At 50.4% G+C, this 21153-nt stretch overlaps 1 protein-coding gene across 3 annotated transcripts in view; it reads right to left on the bottom strand.

Moving 5' to 3' along the window:
- The window catches only part of TRAF5 (TNF receptor associated factor 5), a 51346-nt gene extending 30479 nt beyond the window's left edge, over positions 1 to 20867 (bottom strand). For 2 of the 3 annotated variants that reach the window (XM_027074491.2, XM_027074493.2), the window contains exon 1: positions 20697 to 20866. The gene's annotated coding sequence lies outside the window, so the exon portion shown is untranslated. Of the gene's footprint in view, positions 1 to 2823; positions 3920 to 20696 lie in introns of all 3 variants that reach the window. The other variant, XM_027074492.2, reaches the window with a different exon arrangement.
- Positions 20868 to 21153: the final 286 nt, after the last annotated feature.

Raw genomic sequence — 21153 nt, 5'->3', positions numbered from 1 at the left:
AGATGAACATATGGAAAGGTGGTGGGAAGAGGACAGGGAAACAAACCACAAGAGACTCTTAACAACAGAGAACAAACCGAGGGCTGATGGAGGGAGGTGGGTGAGGGGATGAGTGATAGGTATTAAAGAGGGCTTGTTAGGATGAGCACTGGGTGTTGTATGTAAGTGATGAATTGTTGAATTCTACTCCTGAAACCAATATTGCACTATATGTTAACTAACTAAAATTTAAATATTAAAAAAAAAAAACAACAACATTGCCTTTTTCCTGCCATTGATGGAACTCACAGTGTGGGCCTCCTGCTGAAAACTTATTGACTCAAACCTAAAAAGACAACAGAAAATCACATACAATATGCCTTATAAACCTCATTTTTTAGCTTCATAAATTACTGCCATCTTTTTCTCAAGAATTTTCTAGATATTCCAAAGGCAAAGCTGTAGATGTCAGGATTTAAGTTCTTTACTTACAAATTTCTTCTGATTCATTTTTGGGGAACACATAATGAGCAGTCTAACATTCTGAAGCAACAGGAGTTTAGGTTTTAGTTACAACAGAAAGGACACACATCTAGCAGAATTCAGTCTCAGGTTTAAAAAAGAAAAGTAGGTCCTTGTCTACTTTTCTTTAAAAAAGAAAAGTAGGTCTGTCTGTCCACACTACTTCCACAGGACCCCAGACATCTTGTTTAGATGAATGAAAGAATGTTTTTATAAAGCATTTCAGACTTTGTAAGATATAAGGCCAGGAGCTATGCCTCCAGAGTTTTCAAGATCTGATTCTTGGGAGTTACTAGTTACTACGGATGAAATTCCAGAGTGAAAATGGCACAGGCCCAGAGACCTGGGCTCCATCCCTGCTCTGCCACTCACCAGCTACGCAACCTTGAGCAAGACACCCTGCAAAGCAACCTCATTTATATACATCCCTGCATGGACTCAGCATGCACATGTCCTGGTTTGGGTCCCAAGAGTGCAGAGATCGGTGATACTACATCTGCCGTTGGAGGGTCTCCAAGTCAAGCAGAGGCAAACAGACACAAGAATGATGCATTATAACACCCTTGTAGCAAGTACCACAAAAGAACTGTTTGAGCCCAGGTGAGGGGTAGCTAATGCTTTCTGAGGTGTCTGTGCTGATTTCACAGAGAAGAAAACATCTCACCTGGTCTTGAAGAAGAGGGGAAACATTTTCTACATGAAGGAGATAAAAGAATTTTTCAGAGGCTATCATAAAAGTTCTGGAATGGTTAATAATTAACTGTAGGTGAAGTGGAATTAAGGGAACATGCCAGTTATTTGCCTGTCGGTTCTCAGGTCCACTCTCTGCTCCCCTGCCCTGGTCTGCATCACCACGTGGGGTGAGGGTTGGCCCCCAATGCTCCCTGGCTTCTGGCTAGATTCGGATAATAAGAGACACTGTCAAGACATTGAAATGTGGATGGAGAAGCCAGAGTATTTCTCTCCCATCTCTTGGAGTTGGGCAGCATCTCAACAGTGACTGGGTCTCCTCCATGGCTGAGGGTGGTCTCCAGCTCCTAAGCTCTAGAGGGGGTGGGCAGCCTCCCGCATGACTCATCTCCAAGTTCCCTCACCCCGAGTCTCCTGTTTGGCTTCCCAGCTTACCTGTATAAGTTGATTCCTGTGTAACTAAATTCCTGTCAGAAACCCCTAAAAAGGTCACTGTGAGATGTAAGTGTGGAGAGAGAGGGAGAGAGAGGAGGAGCATGGCATGAAGAGCCCTTAATGAATGCCAGTCAGGAATTCCAAATTTTACCCCAAGGTTTAGATCTTTTTAGGGATGTTGAACATACAGGACAGGCCCAAACAGGGAGTTCAGGGGAAGAGGCTGATCTAACAGATGAAGAAGGATGACAATGGCCTGATCCAAGGCAGGGGCAAAGAGAAGCCATGTTTGTGAGGCATTTCTGAGACAAAATGCAGAGAAATGGGTTAGAAATGGGTTCCGTGGAAGGGCCGAAGGAGAGGACAGTGGAGGATGACTCCCAGGTTCATCTGATGACACCAATGGGAGAGGATGAAGGAGAGAAGCAAAGAAGCAAGGATGTGGGTAGGGGGTATATCCAGGTTGAGGTCCCTTAGGGACAGTCTTAAGAGAGTAGAGGTGAGTCAGAAGACAGGACAACTAACATCTCTTCCAGAATAAATGACGTGATTCCTAGGAATGGCCACATTTCCTTTGTGGTATCAACAAGTGGTTTTAAATTGCCCAGGGCATTAAATTTTTTTTTTTTTTTTTACTTCACAAATAATTCAGTTGTCATTTTAGTGATGGCATTTGACATAATAGGTTTAGATCTATGTCAGGAAAATAAGATCTGGAGAGAGAAGACATCCCAGAGAGACAGCAATGGGAAAATTCCTTGGAGCCAGTATTGAAGTCTGCCCTTCCCACTTATACCTGTGGCTACAGCGCAGACCTTGTTTCCTCCCTCCTTGGGATTGAACGGGTGCTCCTTCCCCCAAAGTAACCCCTGTTCAGCCTCATGTGACCCTCCACACCTTACTAGGTCTGAGATCCTTCCTGCTAATGACTTCTGGGGTCCAGGGGGGTTGGTAAGTGTCTAGCAGTGATGGGGAAGGGTTTGAGGACTGTGGGAGAGGCCTACAGCCTTCCGCAAGGCTCCTTTGTAAGGGAGGGTCCTGAGATCTGCAGACTCAAGAGAGGCTGCCTTCTCTCACAGGTGGGACTTACAGGGCCAGGTAACAAGGTGGGGGCACAAAGGCTGGGCAGGAGCCTCAGGATGGTCCTTGAGCCATGGGCAATGGAGAGGTAACATTGCACTGGCCAATGAGACCTACCAGTCATAGGATGGGCTGCTAGAAGGCAAACTGCCCATTTCTCAGCTCTGTTCAGGCTTCACCAGGATAAGGAGCCAGCTCCCTGATGGATGCTCACATTCAGCAAGAGGGGGCAGGTGCCAGGATGTTATTCCCCAAACCCACCTGAGAGCCAACAAAGTGTCCTGGGCTAAAATTAAAGGAGAAGAGATGTGGTTAGTAAGGAGGAAAAGTTAAAATGTCAAATCCCAAGACACAGCAACCCAAGGAGAGTCTGGAATCTGTGCCCTGGCTCAGACAGCCAGGTGCCCACCAGTTAGAAGGATAGGCAGCTCCCTTTCTCAGTTACCTGGCCTTTGAATTCTGAGATTCTGCTCTTCCAAGAAGAATAGCTACTACCAGGAAAGTGAAAAAAGAAGAGGAGGAGGAGGAGGAGGAGGAGGAGGAGGAGGAGGAGACCAAAGAGGAAGAAGAATAAAGGCATTTTATCTAGTACATTATCCTCATTGCACGAGGGAGAAGTGAGATGGATTTCAAGTGCTTACCAAAGCCTTGCATCTTCAATGGCTCAGAAAGATCTTTCCTTGGAAGATGAAACCCCTCAAGAAAACTGCTCAGCCTCAGCTCCAACCCCTGATCTTCTCTTCCTCTCCACTGTTTCCATAGCTTAACACAACAACAGTACAACTGCACTGTGACCTCTGGGAGAAACTGGTTTTATTTTCATTGACCTTTCACCATGCAGGCTAGGCAAAGAGGAAGGGCCTTGGAGAAATACAGAAGTAATGAGGCCATTTTCCATCAGGCATAATGTGGGAGGGAGACCATGCAGAGGCCAGGTGACACCACACAGCCAGATAATTTGTGACAACAGCTCACCAAACCCACCACCAATCCACATGATGGCTGGCGTTGGCACTGCAGAAGCAGAAGCAGAAGCAGCATGTATTTTCTTTTCCTTTTCTTTTCCTTATGCTTTCCCAGAAGAGGGTTTTCTTGGATACAGGATGAATGATGTGGGTAAGATTTTAATTCCTGTGAAGAGAAGTATGACTTCTCTCCAAGTTGTCAGGAAACTCCTGGTTCCTTGTTTTCCTGGGAGTGCAGCAAAGCACCGCTGGTGAAGAAAAGGGGGTTCAAGGGCTGAAGGGCATCCCCGCGCCCTTCCTGGGGCACCCATCTGAAGGTACCCCGTGGCAGCTGCTCCCTGAACATCAGTCTCACTCACAGGGAAGCCTCAGAACCCTCCAGAGTCCACCTGGCTCCAAATGATGCTGAAGCAGACCTTTCAGATTTGCTCTCAGAAACTTAGAACAAGAGAAAAAAAATAGAGAAAACACTACTGCTCTTCCCACGTGAAAGCTTCTTCTTTAGGAAGCTTTGACTCTATCTCTCTGCTCCTAGCCTCAGCTCCCACTCTTTCAAAGCCCTCCCTGCTGTCGGGGTTCAGCTCCTGGGCGAGCTCCTAGGGAGAGCTGTCTTCATTGATCCCCAGATACTCAGAGCCAGCCCTATGCCTGGCACACAGCACTCAGTGTTGGCTAAATAAGGGACATCTAAGATTAACGTGAGGCCTTATTGGAAAGGGGCTGTCAGAAGGAGGGCCACGAAGACAACCTAGGACAAATCTGAATGAGGTAGACAGAGGGCAAGGGGACAATATGAAAAGATATGAATGGGACCTAAGGGCTGGAATTGGATCTGGGTCAGGATTACACGCAGCGAGCCTATGTCTAGGCTCAGAGCCAGCTAATTTACATGCATAGTCTTGTTTTAATCTTGACAGCAGCCCTAAGATGTACGTACATCATTAGCATCCCCAATTTGTTGAATGAGGAAACTTGGAGAGGTCCTATGGCCAGGAAGCAGTGGAGGCCTTCAGGGGATAAGGAGGAGCTGGGGGTTCCTCTCTGCTTCTTCAAAGTCTGACAAGAGGCAGTGTGGTATGTTGGCTAGCACCATGGACTCTGGAGTCGACCTGCCTAGGCAAAAATCTTGATTCTATCCCTGAATAGCTGTATGACTTCAGGCAAGTTACTTGGTCTCTACACTTCGCAGTTTCTTCATCTATAAAATAGTGATAATGATAATGATAATTACCTTGTAGAATCTTTAAAGATTAAATAAGTTAATACTATACATTAAGGATCAGCTGGCCCACCACTTGTTTTTGTGAATAAAGTTTTATCAGAACACAGCAATGCTCATTTGTTTACATATTGTTTATGGCTGGCGTTTTTGTTTGTTTGTTTGTTTGCTACCACAGTGGATGATCAGTTGTGCCACAGACCACATGGCCCAAAGCCTAAAATATTTACTATCTGGTTCTTTACAGAAAAAGTTTGCTGACCCCCCCTCTGCATGAAGAGCTTATAACCGTGGACACAGGAAATGCTGTGATGACTATTATTATTATTAAGCATTTGTTCCCAGAGTCCCTCCATCAAGGTCCCCTACCCTGGGGATGACCTGACTGCCTGACATGTGGGGCATGGTATCAGGCTCTGGGGGCTGGGGAGGAACAAGACAGAAAGTGTTCAAGCCTGCTCCTGTGGGGCTTACAACCTAATGGAGGAGACAAGGGAGTAACAAACTACAGTGAGTCCTTTGAAGAAAATAAACAGGATGTTGAGATAGAGAAACAGGAGCAGCCACTTGGACAGGAAGGGCTCACGGAGGAGGGGATACCTGAACAGCGAGGGGAGGAAGGGGAGGAGCAAATGTGAGGAGTAGCAGGAAGGACTCTGCAGGCAGCGGGGACAGCAAGGGTAACAATCGGTTCTGGGAAAGGCCTTGCCATGTTCAAGAAACAGAGAGGCCAGTGTTGCCTAATGTCAGGGACAAGAGGAAGAGCAGCAGGAGATAGGGCCGGAGCCAGATCACATGGGCCTGGTCGCCCACGGGAAGGAGTCGGGTATGTTCTAAGAACACAGCAATGGGAAGCAGCATGAGTACTTCAAGGAGCCAATGGCAGTGTCTGCTTTGGAGCCTAAAAAGACCATTCCAGATGCTGCACGGACAATAGACTTTGAGGCTGGGGACAGGGGTAAAGCAGTCAGGAGGCTGATCTCTATGTGGGGACACTGTAGCCATCAGGGAGAGATGACACAGAACTGAACTATGGTGGTGGCAGGGAAATGGAGCAAATAAATGACTGCATATGAAACTTGGAGGCAGGGAGGACTGGAGGCTGATGCCAGGATTTGGACCTCAATACCTGGGGGGAGGTGGTTCTGTTCAAGGAGATGGGGAAGAATGAGGGCAAAAGGAGGGACATGAGGAGTTGTTTGGGACCAGAGGGAAAGAACCTCATCCCTTTCCTGAAGACAACCCTGCAGGTAGGAGACAATGACCTCAACCACTCCCCAACATCTCTTCCCCTCCCCCATGCAACCTGCCTAAATATTCCCATTTCCTTCCCACGTTTTTTCATGCTTGTGTGTGTTCCCTCACTCACTGCTTTTCTGTGAATGCACTTTGCTTTTGCTGTATCCCTATATTCCTACCCCGCTCCGGTCCCCTTGTCTAGGCACAGAAGTGATGGTGATAAATGACAGTTCTGATCACAGAGTTGAGTCTGGAGAGCCCATCCCCCCCACACACCCACTGCCCCTCACCTACAGTCAGCACTCCCATTAAGGCTGGAATCACAACTACTCCCTTGCAGGTGCGCACAGCACCTTGCTGATTCATTTTCACTTACATGCATAAGTTGAACCCATTTCCATGATTTCTTCAGATACCACGCCCTCCCCCCAAACAGGGTGCTACTCCCCCTCATCGAGGACCCTTCACTAAGCTAACTGCTCTCTCTCCACCCAGAGCTGCCTTTCTGTTGTCATTTTTCTCACTTCTCTATTTCCTCCTCCAAACACATTTTCCTCCTTACTTCACCCAGTGCGTTATTCTGAACTCATGCTTACACTGGACTATCTCCCACTAAATGTTCATTCATTCAATCACTTTGTGTAAATCTTTCCCTCGCTGAGGACCTACTGCATGCAGACACTGATGGGAAAGCAGAAATGCAGCACGGTGGGCCTGGATTCCCTCCACCCCCACTCCCACCAAGCAGCACCTGCATGGGCCACTTAGCCCCCTCCCCTCCCTTCCATTCCTGGCTGCAGCAGTGCCTGCAGACCTGTGTCCTTCCTAGGGTCCCATGGGCACGTCCCTGAAGCCTTGCCTGCTCTCCCAGTTCATCTGTACCCTGCCCTTGAACAACCTGGGGTCCCCGAATCATCTGAGTGTTGGGCGGGGACTGGGGGAGTGGGTAGGTAGTTTGGAAAAGCATATTATGTTCGTTCCATGACCTAAACTGTAATCACACAATCAGAGCTGCTGATTAGTCTGTCCTAAATCATGGCCGTCCTGCCCTTTATGTGGCATTTGGTACTTCCTCCTTGAAACCCCCTGATCCCTTGGCCCTGACCCCCCCACCAACCACACTTCTGCAGGGCTCCACATGGGAGTCCCCTGAGACTGGATCAGCCTCTGTCCCTCATTCTTGCCAAACTCCCACCTCTCCTCATGGGAAAGGCCTCCTCATCCCAACCGGACTTACTTCCACATGTGGGTGGGGATCCCCACTTCATCACATGCTGGGGTGTCAGCTCAGCCTCACAGCTCTCTTGCCGTCTCCCTTCCCAACCATCCTATTTTCTCATAGACAGGGAGACGGCGATTCCAGGGGCCGGACAAGCAGAGCCGCATGGCAGTCTGGATACATGGCCAACAGACAATAGTTTAGATCAGGCTGGGAATTTAGAAACCTTCACCTGGCCTCACCCTTCTTAGCCCAAGGGTGCTCAGAGGAAAAGGGAGGGACCTGAGACCATCCTAGACAGGCTACAGAACAGACGTGCCAAGCCACCTTGGCTTGACCTTTTAGTGATTTTTAGCTACCAAAGGCCAACATCATTCTAGCCATGCCTCATCCCCCACACATGCTTGAGCACAACTGCCTCTGTGCTAGGTTCACATCTCCAAAGCTGACCACAGACGTGTGATGCACTGCCCACTGTCTGAGGGTTGGGTGAGGCTGTGGCCGGGACATGAGCTGATGTTCTGTGAGAGGCAGACAGAACAATCTCTCCTGATCAGCAGTGAGGCCAGCTCTGGCCCAGGCCCAGGGAGGAAGCAGATGGGACCAGAGATGGCCCTCTCGCCCAAGCTTGAGGGGAAAAGCTTCCTGAGGTCTGCTACCCCAGGTATACCCCAGTTGCCCCACCCACACATGGGTGGGCACCCTAGAGTCCTGGTCACAGAACGCTGTAGTCCCTAGTATAACACTGGACATCAGGTTCTTGAGATCAGGACCGCAGAAGAGGGAGAGAAGGAAAGGAGCCCAGGGAGGAGACCCAAGAGAAAGAGAAAGAATTTGAAAGAATGGCTTTCCCCCACAAAACTAAGCCAGTCAACTGTGACAGGGTTTAAGAGATGAGTTAGACAAGAGTGTCACAACCTTTTAAAAACAGTGAAACTCATCAAACCAAATCTTATGCAGAAATATCAGTAAATAAAAAAGTATACAGGGGCACCTAGGTGGCTCAGTTGGTTAAGCGTTAAACTCTCAATTTCAGCTCAGGTCGTGATATCCCAGAGTCGAAGACAGCCCCATGATGGGCTCTGCTTAAGATTCTCTCCCTCTCTCCCTCTGCCCCACTCCCCCACTTGCACTCTCTCTCTCTAAAATAAAAAATAAATAAATAAAAATTGTACAGAGGAACTATTTTGGTTGAAGCAAGGCCTGTGGGGTTTCCTGTGGTCTATACCCCTCTGGCAACTTTTGTTGGGCAATCTTAGGAGTTCCACAGTTTGATTTTTCAAGATGATAAAAATAACACCAGTTACACACACTCTGGTACTTAGCAGTTTCTACTTTTTTTTTAATTTTTTATTTTTGTAATGTTTACTTTTGAGAGAAAGTGGCAGGGAGGGGCAGAGAGAGAGGGAGACACAGAAGCCGAAGCAGGCTCCAGGCTCCAAGCTGTCAGCACGGAGCCCGACGCAGGGCTTGAACTCACGGACTGCAAGATCGTGACCTGAGCCGAAGTCGGAAGCTGAACCAACTGAGCCAGCCAGGCGCCCCAGCAGTTTCTATTTTTACATACAACATCATACCCGGTCCTCACACTAACCCTGTGGCAATATCATCACATTTCTGATGAAGTTCCTGAGGCCCCAAGCTGTCAATCGAATTGCCCCAAATCACACGGCGGGCACATAGTGGTGCAGGAATGTGAACCTAGGCTTCCTGACACCAAGTCCAGTGCTCTTTGCTCTGTGTCATAGCTAGAGGGAAATGGACCACATCCCAACCAACACCAAGATGGAGGTCTCGAGGAGAGGCAGGACAGCCTAGAGACCAGCTCTGGACCCAGACCGCTGGGTTCAATTCCTTCTGCCATTCACTTACCTGTGTCCTCTTTTCCTCATCTAGAAAATGGGAGAATAGTAGCTGCCTCTATGGCTTGGAGTTAAGATTGAAGGTGTTGATCCACGTAAATTACTAGCACACAGTGCGTGCCACGTAAATAAGCACTAAATATCCATGCATGTCCATCCTTCACTCCTAGTCAGCACTTTTTCAGTGTCTGCTGTGTGCATAGGCCTGTGCCTCATTCTACTGCGGGAGAGGGTGGAGTGGGGGTCGACCCCCAGTTACCAGACAGTTCCTGTCCCCAAGAGGTTTTCAGTCTAGGTGGGGCCATGCCTGTATACAAAGTACACCAACAATGTGCTCTAAGAGTGTGCCCGGGAGCATGACAAAGATGCTGACTTGGATACTTTACCCCAGAGAAACAGACCTCTGTTTCAGAAGCCTATTTGTTACAATCTTTTAGCCTACCCTAGTTAACATATTTCAGAATCAGGATCTCTCAGTAGTAGCCAGATTCTACAGCCAGTACCGTGTGAGATGCACAGAACTAGACCATTGGGCCAGCTTCTAGACTCCTCCTCCTCCTCTGCACTGGCTACTCCTCATGTCCCCATCTCTCAGAGGGCCCAGGCTGGTGCTGGACCTCTTCTCTCTGGTGAGCTCATCTTGGCTCCTCCCTTAGATGCCATCCCTGACAGTGCCCCGATGTCTACCTGCAATCTGGACCTCTCCTCATTCCAAGTGCCTAGTCCATACCTCTGTGTTTGTTTACCTGGCGCCCCACCCAACTTGCTCCTCCCATGGCCTTCCTCCACCTCAGTAAAATGCTGTCACAATCACCCTATTGCTTGGACCAAACCTCGGGAGTCACTCACCCTTGACTCTTCTTACTCTGCACCCCACAACACAAATCCTCTCGGCTCTTCTTCCAAACATATCAAACCCTGTTCCCTACTTTCAGCACAACCGCCCTGGTCTAAGCCAGTGTCATCTCCCTATGGGGAACAGCATTAATCTCTTAGCTGGCCTCCTGCCCCTGTCCTTCCCTGTACAGCCCAGTCATACCCCAGCAGCCAGAGCTATCCTTTTAAAAACAGAAGTTAGACATGCCACTCCTCTGGGCTCCAATGGCCCCCATGTCACTCAGGGTTAAAGCCAGTGTCCGTTCAGTCCAATGCAATCTGGCCTGTCCTCATTTTCTAGCACTCTCCACCTGTTCACACACTCTAGTCTCATGGCCTCACTTTTTCTTGACTAGTGCAAGCGCCTTAACTTGCTGTCTGTCCCCCTGACACCTGAATGGCTTGTTCCTGCACTTCAGGTATCTGCGCAAACGCTCACTCTCAAGTGAGGTCTCCACTAATCTCCCCAACTGCAAACACAACCATCCCTGACCACACGCCCCATCACCTGATGCATTCTTTTCCAGAGCACTCCCCACCATCAGGCATGTTGAGGTTTACTTCTTTACTGCCCGTCTTCCCCAGGCAGAGCGCAAGCTCTCCAGGAGGCAGAGGTGTCTCCTTTGTTTACTGAGGTGCTAATACTTAGAAGGGCGCCCATGACAGGCATACCATAAACACTCACAGAAAGACTGAATGACTGCCTTACCGTATTCTGCAAAAAGCAGGAAAGCTTCTCTCCTACCTATGCTGCTTCCCGGTACCTAAAACTTCCCATCTTAACTGTTTATTAGTCCTAAAATTCCACCAGTTACAGCTAGACAGAGGAAACTTGAGGGGAGCCTGGGTGGCTCAGTCAATTAAGCATCTGACTCTCGGTTTCGGCTCAGGTCATGATCTCGCAGTTCGTGGGTTCGAGCCCCACATCGGGCTCTGCACTGGCAGTGTGGAGCTTGCTTAGGATTCTCTCTCTCCCCCTCTCCTACTCACGCTGCCTGTCTCTCTCAAAACAAATACATAAACTTTTAAAAGATTAAAAAAAAAAAAAGGATGGCTGACTTGGGGAGAGGTAGTCAGTGTCAGGAGGGGAGGGTCTAGCCATACAGGGCTGGAAGAGCCAAGTCTGAGCCATGGTCCTTAGTCCTACTAACATGAACCAGTCCCTGGTGAGATGTCATAGGGGAAGCCAGGTACCTGGGAAGGAGGGGAAAATGTTGAGGAGGATTTTTAAAGGTAGACAAGGCCAACAATTCAACTCAAGAAATATGTATAGGGCCCTCACCCAGGTGCCTCACAAGGTGCTAGACAGGTGAAATCACATTTGCCAGGGTCCTTTTCTGGAGGCTTCACCATGTGAACAGGTAACAGAGTTGGAGGCCAGGTTTTCCTTTTCAGCTCACTCTCTTGTTTTCACTATCTATTTCAAACCTTTCTCTTCTCTGCAAACCGTGACCACGCCCCCCTCCCCCCCCCCCCCCCCCGCCAGGCCTCACCCAGAAACTTCACTTCCTATTGCACACAAAAAATAGAAGTCTTCAGACCAGAAAGACCTCCACTTCCTGCCACCAGACCTATGTGTCTCCCTGCACGGGGGCCCCTGCTCTGCCCTCTCCCTCTCAGAGCGTGTTAGAGGTGACCTCTGAATGAAGCCAACTTCTCCACCTGTCCTGGACCCCTGCCTCCTCAGGGAGCTTCACATCCACTGTCACCCACCCCCCCTTCCTCATCGCCAACCTCTCTCTTTCAGCTGGCTCCTTCCATCACTCTCACACAACCACGATCTCTCTAGAGATCAAGCAACACTAAAAATCCTCACTCTCACATTTCTCGAAAGTTCGAGCTCTCCTTCCTCTCACAGCCAAACTTCTTCACTCACCCTCACCCTCAACACAGTGGAGGGACTGTCTCCACTGGCCTCTCTTCAGTCCAGTCCTCAGCCGGCTCGGGCCTGGCTCACACCCTCACCAAGCCACCCAAATCGGTGACTGCTGGCTCACTAACACCAATGGTCCGTTTTCAGTCTTCATCTTACCTGGCTTCTAAGCAACATCAGACATTGTTGCCCCCTCCATGCCCTTCCCCAAATACACACACTCTCCCTTTAGCTTCCCTGAAACCACACTGTCCAAGAACAGAGACAATGTATGAACTAACAACTCCCAACTCTCTCTCTCTCTCTCCAGCCCAGACCTCCTCTGCATCTAGACCCACATGAAGGCTGCATGCTGAGTGCCTTCTTCCGATTGCCTTGCAGGAACTCCAAAGCCAAAGCATCTCAAACTCAACCGATTTCCCCTCTCCTAAGTTGCTCTCCCCAGAGCTACCTCTTGGTAAAGACCCAACTCTTTTATCTTCCTGCTGTTGCCAGATAACTGGCATCATCCGGGCGATGCCTTCTCTCTCCTCCCCCACATCCCATCAGTCACAGAGGCCCCCTGAGTGTACCTGACAGGTACACTCCGCCTCCTTCTCTCCACCCCCACGACCAACACCCTGATTCAAGCCACCATCCCTCTCACTTGGGCCACAGCACAGCCTCCTACAACTGGTCTCCCTCACCCACTCACTCCTCCAGAGCATTTTCCACACACTGCCTGACTGAGCTTCTGAAAACACCAAGCTGTGTCACTCACACGATCTTTTCACAGCTTCCCATTCCTCTTAACGTTCCAAAGCCCTAATGCATGCTGCAATGGTCCCGTCCAAACTCTAGGGTCATCTGGAAGCCCCCCTCCTCCCCTACCTTTTATTCTCCATTCTCCCTGGTCTTTTTGCCATTCTTTTTTTTTTTTTTTTTAAGTTTTTATTTATTTATTTTGAGAGAGAGAGAGAGAGAGAGAGAGAGTGAGCAGGGGAGGGGCAGAGAGAGAGGGAGACAGCAAATCCCCAGCAGGCTCCTAACAGTCAGCACAGAGCCCAACCCGGGGCTCGAAGTCACAAAATATGAACTCATGACCTGAGCTGAAATCAAGAGTCAGATGCTTAACCAACTGAGCCACCCAGGTGCTCCTGTTTGCCATTCTTCATACAAGTGGCAAAACTGCCCTCTTTACAGCGTTCACCCCTAAGGCCGGTCTCCCTTTGCTCAAGCTGCTGTCTCCACTGGAAACATCCTGTCCTCCCCTTCCCCTAACCTCTTTCTGAGCGAAACTCACTGAGGCCCAGCTTAAGCATCACATATTCAGCCAGGCCTTCACATGCCTCCTCAGCCACGCTAGGTCCCCTCTTCCAAATTGCATGCTATTTACCATGCTGTACTTCTCCTTCATAGCATTTACTATGACTGCAATTCATTTTTTATGTCATTATCTGTTCACTATTAACCTGAACCAGCAAACAGAAAGCAGGCCTGGGGCCACGTATTTTTCAAGTTGCTGGCACACAGCAAGCGCTCAACTATCTGAGTGAATTAATAGCTGCCATTTTGGGGGCCTACAACGTGACAGATACTGTGGCTAGAAGCTTTACATGGGTTGTTCCACTGTGCACAGCAACCCATTGAGGTGTGGGCACCAGTTTTATTTTCCTATTCACATTCTATCAATCAGGATTATATAACGTGTTCAAGGTAACACAGCTGGTAAGTGCTGGGTTTAATATCAGACTGGTCTCCTCTCGAAGCCACTACACCACACTTCCCTCTGTACTCCCACAGTGTTCACTCAGTGCCTGACACACAGTAGGTGCTCAACCAAGAGGGATAGATAGAATAACCCACTATCAAGGGTGTAGGCCTCACCCTTGAGGTCTATAAAGAAGAATTACAATTCCCCTCTTCCACAGGAAAGAAGAAAATGGAGTGAGAGCTTCAAAGGGTCACCCAGCAGTAGGTGGCCATGCTGGGCTGGATCCTAGGTCTCCTGGCTCCTATCTAGAGTGATTTTTTCTACAGCATAAGCATAGCTAGGCACTATCGGGTGGAATTATGCAGGCAAGCTGTGCAGAAAAGAGGTAACATAGCAGGCCTGAGACTGCCATCCTTGGGAAGTTCTGTTTCCAAGGATGGCCCTTGGTTAACATCTTAGAAGGTGGATTTGGGGCCAATTCTCCTAACTAATTAGGGTGGCTCACTGTCCCCAAACTGTTTTGCAAACAATGTGGTTATTCTTAAGCACCTGTTTTTCTTCTCGAAGTCTGGAATGTTGGTATACGTTAGGCAGAGGGTGCCTACATGACCAGTCCTCAATAGAAACCCTGGGCACCAAGTCTCTAATGAGCTTCTCTGGTAGACAACATTTCGCATGTTGTCACTATTCAATGCTGGAGGAATAACGTGACCCTATGTGACATCAGTGGTGGAGAGGACTCTTGGAGCTTGCGCCTGGCTTCTTCTGGACTTTGCCCCATGTGCCTTTTCCCTTTGCCAATTTTGCTTTGGATCCTTTCATTGTAATGAATCATATCTGTATAACTATATGCTGAATCCTGTGAGCCCTCAGAGAAAATCATCGAAGCTGGGTATGGTCTTGGGGAAGTCTTCTTAACAAGAGATGAATTTGGGTTTTCCTTCAAAGGCAGGGGGCATGAATTAGTAGATTAATACAGGAGGCACTCTAGGCAGAAGAAATGATGTGAAGAAAGTTAGGAACAGGGAAGTCAGGTGTAAAAGGCCTTACAGCTGTTTAACACAGCCTAAGCAGAGCTGACATTGAGAGCATCAAGCACTATGATTGTAAGGTGGAAGAAATGGATGCTAGAGAAGTCACATTTGCTCCAATGATCCAGCATCAATGAAGTGAATCAAGTGAAGTCACACATACGAAATTAATACCAAGAAAAGAATGAAAGAAGGTAGTGTCTGTCTGTCCACAGCTAATATCCATGGCATTGGACATTTCTCAGAAAGGTCTGCCAGAAGTGTCACTGAGCAGTTGAAGTAACAATCCAAATTATTGGCTTTTCAAATAAAACACTTCAATATGGGGGCTCCAGAATAATCTACTTCCCATCCATTAAAGGCAACTATTCACTCCTTCCTTTATCCCTTTCAAATGCCTTTGCCCGGGGTCCAATATCCCCTCCCATCTCTCTGGCCCACTTCTCCTCACTCCTCAGGAGGGCTTCCTGGAATAACCCCACCCAACTGGTGAATCACTTCTTTTATTCTGCAACTACTGAGCACTTAGGCCTTCACTTTATGTTAAATTATTTGTCTTTAACCCAGGGAAGCAGGGTAAATTTGCTAGGTTGTAGCGTAGGTATCTGCCCAGCCTCTTCCTCAGAATCTTAATGTCATGAAGGCAGAAGAGGGACTTTCATGACTGCTTAGCTTCACTCCACCCACTTGCCTCCATCCTCTGGCCTCAAGGGCCCTCTACAAATGCAAACGGAAGGCTCAGAACACAGCCTGGCTGTTCCAAGCCACCCTCCTTAGTAAGGGAGTGTGGAAAAGGCTCTGGCTGGCAGTTCTGTACCCAGTCAACCTCACTCCACATTTTGCTCTGCTTGCATAGTTGGATTGCATTAAAGGACTTCTCTGCTCCTGGTGATCAAGCCAGTGCCTGTATTTTGCTTCCCAAATCCATTGTATTTCTTCTGCCGGGTCCCTGTGTCACCTTATTACCAGCACAACTATCTCTCCAAGATGGCGGCTGCTGTGCCCACACATTATTCTAAAGGCTGGAATCCTGCTCCTGAAACCCTCTCCCTGGGCCTGGGCCTCCATTATCTTATGCCTCCTGCCCTCCTCTCTGCCTTCTGCCTGCCAAGGGCTTGTCCCAGCTTATCCCCACCATGTCCAGTCCCATCCCAGCCCACCTACCTGGCTGCTGAGCTCTGCTCGGTCTAGATTGCCAAGTGTCAGCAACAGGCTAGTTTAAATGATGGGCTCCCTCGGAACTTGGCAGTTCTTTTGTTTGTCTGTTTTTAATTTAATGTGAATGCCTTTAGGCTCCACACACATTTTCCACCTCCCCAGAGACCCCACAACTCCCTATTGCTATCAAACACATAGAAGAAAAACAGCTTTACTGAGTACCCGCCAGACACTAGGCTCTGTGTATATATTGGCTCATTTAATCCTTCCAGCAACCCCAAGTGGGTGACATTACTATCTCTATTTACCATTGGAAACAGAGCCTCATGGAAGTTGGGCAACTTGCCCAGATCATGCAACTACAACCAGCAAGTCATAAATTCAGATTGAATGCAGCTTCTGAAGTCCACACTATTTCCACTATGCATTTAGGCGGCCCCTCTGCAGCAGTGCAGGAGAGGAAACGGAAAGGCAGGAAAGTGAGTGAATGCACAATCAAGGTAATACAGGAAAGAGGTCGAATGGATGTGTCAAATGGACGTGAACTCAGGGTGCCGCCCTGGGGACCAGAACCGGCCAGGGGAGACAGGCCAGAGGTGACTGTGGGAGAACAGTGATGTCTGCACAGGTGAGGGAGAACTCAGAGGAAGGCACGGCTTGGGATGCGTGTCTGAGGGGCTCCGGAAACATCACGGCGAAGATTCTGTGTGTCACAAATCAAACTGGCCAGGAACAGAGCTGGGTGAGAGACAGAACCTTTCCTGAAGAGTGTTGGTTTGAGCCAGGGGAGGACAGGAGGGCTCTAGGGAGAGGAGCACAGGGGTTAGAGGCCCAGCCTGGGAACACAGCCTGGTCCTCATATGGGCACTTGCAGGGAGGGAGGAGGATGAGAAGCTCAGGGTCAATGAAGGGAACGTCAGTGGGGACAATGGGGCACCCTCCAAGGAGATGGGCAACAGCTGCAGAGCAGGCTGGCGACTGAGGATTACCAGGCCCCAGAAACCTTCGGGCAATCTGAGCGGCAGGGCAGGTGCACAGCGCGGAGGGAGGAATACATAAGTGCAAGTGCTGGCTGCTCTTTCCAGAAGCTGTTCAGTGAAAGGGAGAGAAGAGGGGTTGCAGAAACATGGGCTGTTCCTGTTTAACAGAGGCTGAGCTAGTGGGGCAGAGGAAGAGGTCAGTGGTAAGGGAACGATGGATGGAGCCCGTCAGAGGAAGAAGAGGGCTGCATCAGGGGCATAGGTGGAGAAGGTGCTCTCCCTCCCATGGGTCAGGAGAGTACCTCTTCCCTGAGAGGAAACAGACCATGGGGGAAATACCAGGGATGTTCTGGACTGGAGAGGAGAGAAGCTGGTGGAGTGCATGTCCAGCAATGAGGCATGGGCAGCTGCTGAAAGTGAATGGGTCCCCCTTCCCTGTTCACACACTCCGGAAGGGGTGCTCCCTGGGCTCTGTCATTCAACACAGGGACCACAGACCCTGCAGGTACCTGCAGAGGTACCCAGTTCTGGCCACGGCACCATCTAATCATGTGTCACCACCTGCCTCCAGATAACAATACGCAGAATATACTCCTCACTGCCGCTTCAAGCTGACTGAATTTTTCTGTCAGGACTGGTGAGTATTTTCACTTTTATTTCCTCTCTGGTCCTCCAGTCCACTTCCTCACAAGACAGGGCCTGCCAGGGGCCATGTGGGTCAACTACTGTCTGACCCTCCAAATAAAGCTTTCCTCTGGGCAAAGCAACAAGCTCAGTGGGGCCCAACCCTGGCCTCAGCAGGGGCAGGAACCCTCCAGCCCTGAAGATCGCTTCTGCCCTGGTGCCCTCTACCCTCAGCACACACACAGATGCCCACCTTGCTCTGCTGGGGTGATGACTCCTGCCCCAGAGTAGCCCCAGTAAAAGCCACCATCTGCACAGAAAAAGCTCTTCAGAGACTGGGTCTGCCACAGCTCCCCTCTTCCCTTGGTCTATTAGCCCTTAAAGACCCCCAATCAGTGACAAAGGTGTCAGGTGGCCTTTGATGAATGCCTTTCTGGTTCCCTCACGCTCCTCCTGCCCAGAATTCTGGCTTCCTCTAGCCAAAATACCAGGAGAAGAGCACAGGAATTAGAGTCAGGAGACTTGGGCTGGGGTCCTGGCTGGTCCCTACATTCTGTGAGATCTTTCCGGTCACTTCTGTGCCCTAGCTTGTAACCAGGGAAGTGGAAGGAACAGCAACCTCCCTTTCCCTTCTCTCAGGGAGGCCATGAGAAGTTAATCAGGTCAGAAAGGCTATTTTCAAACTGCACAGGGCTGTTCTGATTCCTGGGGTCTAAGCAAGTCCTGCTGACAGCTCAGCCTCTCTGTCCAGAGCCCCACCAAGCACATGTTCCCCAGCCATCAGTCCCAAGGGAGACACATCTCAAATGAATTCGACACAGACATTTGTTTAGGCCTACTCTGTCAGATTCCAGGACCCAAACCAGAATAGACACAGGTCTTGCTCCGAGTTCACTGAGTTGGGGTAGAGCTAACAGAGCAGATGTCTGTCCATGTGGCGCCCCAGGCAGAGCCTCCAGGGGACTCTGCTCTGTATGGTTGGGAGCACACCAGACATGTGTTACCAGAGTCCAGACTGAGGAGGAGGTGGGTAGATTTAGTTGTCTGAGAAACCACGGTGGGGGCCTGGAGCAGAGGAACCAGGCACCTTAGAGACCCAGGCCCGGCCCAGCAGTGGAACCTAAAGGGTTATTACACTCGGGACTTCACCCTCACCATCTGGGAGACGAGGAGAATAATCCTGCATTGGCCTGACTCACTAGAATATCAGGGAGAACAAAATGAGAACAGCAATGAGAAGACGCTTTAAAAAGGAAAGAGCTTTACAAACATGGAATTATTTTTTCTTCAGGGTCTTCTGCTGAGAAGCTGAGATAATCACAGAAGGTCTGATTGTCTAAAGGCTGATGAGCCTAACGGGGCTGATTCAGAGGCATCCAGCTCCCTCAGTCTGCAGATCGCCCCCAATGAAATATCCCAGTTACAGACTTAGTACTTCCAGTGGACGGGGCCTCCCTCTCCTTTCCGTACTCTTTCCACTGCCCTGCCACCCATAGCCAATGGGTGCTCAGGTGATGCTTGCTGACAGATGGAAACGCTGCCCATCCTACCCTCATGGCCACGGACCTCAGCTCAGAGGACCTGAGAAAGTCACCTCCTCCATCATTGCCCCTCCAGCAGGTCGTCCAGAGCTGGGCTCACACAGGTGACTTTCTCCTGCCTGTGTCCAGGATCTGAGGGCCTACCCATCCCACACAGTTCAAAACAGAATGGTAACGAAAACAAGAAAGCCTCGACAGGGGCTAGATATTTTCTGCTTCCATCTCACAACCAGCTTTCCTGCAGCAGTGACCTTACTATGCAAATCAGAGTAGACCACAGGGAGGAGTGGTCAAATAGTTTTCACCCGACCATCAACTGCACTAACTCCCTTTTATCGGCCATGTGACAAGGGCAGACAGCCAGCAGCAGCACCCTGGGTTTGAGAGGCCCTACCCAGCCTTTCCCGGCCTAAAATTCTCTCTCACACACATAACTGTTCTATTCCCAGAAGCACCTCCATTTCTTTGCATTTTGTCTTCCAGAGCCCTTTTAAACTGTGAACGTCTCTAGAGGAAGAAACCATATTCCACTGGCCTTAGTCACACAGCACCTGTGCCCAATAAATATTTACTGAATTAAATTGGTTACTAGATGCCTGTCCTCAGGGACACGGGTCACGGCCCAGGGCTGTGGAGGGTGGGGCTGCAGGGGCAGCCTTTTCCCAACCTCACCGCTGGCCTAGAGCGGCCCTGCCAGCCACGGGGCGATAACTGAGTTCGAGAAAGTAAATCTGAAATAGCCAAATATGGAAACTCTGCAGGAGGGGGCAGAACCAGCCGAGAAAGTCGGCAGCGGGCAGAGCAGCCCAGTGGAGTCAGCGACAAGAGTAAGGCCCCGGTATTCACAGAAAATCTTCAGAACTGCCAAAACCCTGCAGGGCAGCGGCAAGGGGGAAGCGATCTGTTCTGGATTCCACCAATCCTCTGGGTGTCCCAGGGTAACTCACCTCCCTTAACCTTGGTATCTTCCAAGACCCCTCCGAGCTCAGCTTTGGGTGTGTGTGTGTGTGTGTGTGTGTGTGTGTGTGTGTGCGTGCTGTGTTGTGTGCTGTGTGGTGTTTCTAAATGAGCACGCTCAATCGAACAGTTCGTGGAGGTTTCCATTCATTCCAATATTAAAGTTTCATTCCAGAGGGCTCCGGTTGGAGAAGTCCTGCAGAAGTGGAGGGGGTGCTGAAGGGTGCGAACGGAGAGCCTGGGGTTTGCAGTGCGTGCGTGCAGGGCACGCCTGGAAATCACCCCTCAACCTGAACCTGGTCCCTCCAGGCCACAGCCGCGCTCTGCAGCAGCTCCCCAGCCCAGACCCCCGGTCTCCGTCCACGACACACCCTTCTCCTGCAAAGAAAACCCGCTCGGAGCCGCGGAGCCTGGCTCTGACCCTCAACACCCAACTGCACCCCCTTGCCCGCAGCAGCGGCCACCAACCCAGCAGGCTCCCCCGGTCCCCCAACCCCCACCCCGCGGCCGCCCGGCGCTGGTCCGGGACGCGCTAGACGCGAGCGCGGCGGGCGGCCAGGCCCGGGACCCCCACAGCCGAGCGCCAGGCGCCAGGAGGTGGTTGCGGGGCCCGTGCCGCTGTGGCGCTTTCGGTTTCAAAGCAAACGAGACGAGCCGAAGAACGCTCCTCGGTCCCCTCACTCCAGCTCTACAGCCTCGGGGCTTATCACCGCGGCGCGGCCACCGCCCCAGAGGCGACCTGCCGGGACTCACGTGTGGCTCGGCGCGGGGGTGCTCAGCCGGCGCTGGTCCGCAGGCTCGCGGCTACTCCAGGCAGCGACCGACGTCGAGGCGGGGGCCAGGCTCTCAGCCCCCCAGCCCTGCTCGCGGAGCCAGACCGGGGGAGGAAGGAGGGCGGGCCCGGGACCCGGGAAGGGCGGGGCCTGGGGCGGGGCCCGGAGCAGTCCTGGCGAGGGGCGCAGGCCCCAGGGGAAGGGCGGACGCGCAGGAAGGTGTCGGGTAGGACGCGGAGAATTACTGAGCAGTTAGAAATCTAACCTAACCACACTGGAATCACAAGTACCTACAAATAAAAAGCATCTCAGATTTTCCTCAAGTGCCTTTGAACTGTACACATCTTACCCTTCAACCTGGGACAACCAAGCTGAGCCAGTCCTTTCCTGCTTTGACTCCCTTAGCTCAAGGTCTCAGGTCTGGTTGGAACCAGTCC

The sequence above is a fragment of the Acinonyx jubatus genome, chromosome E4, assembly GCF_027475565.1.
Source record: "Acinonyx jubatus isolate Ajub_Pintada_27869175 chromosome E4, VMU_Ajub_asm_v1.0, whole genome shotgun sequence".
NCBI lineage: Eukaryota > Metazoa > Chordata > Mammalia > Carnivora > Felidae > Acinonyx > Acinonyx jubatus.
This window is presented reverse-complemented; position numbering and strand designations above follow the sequence as displayed.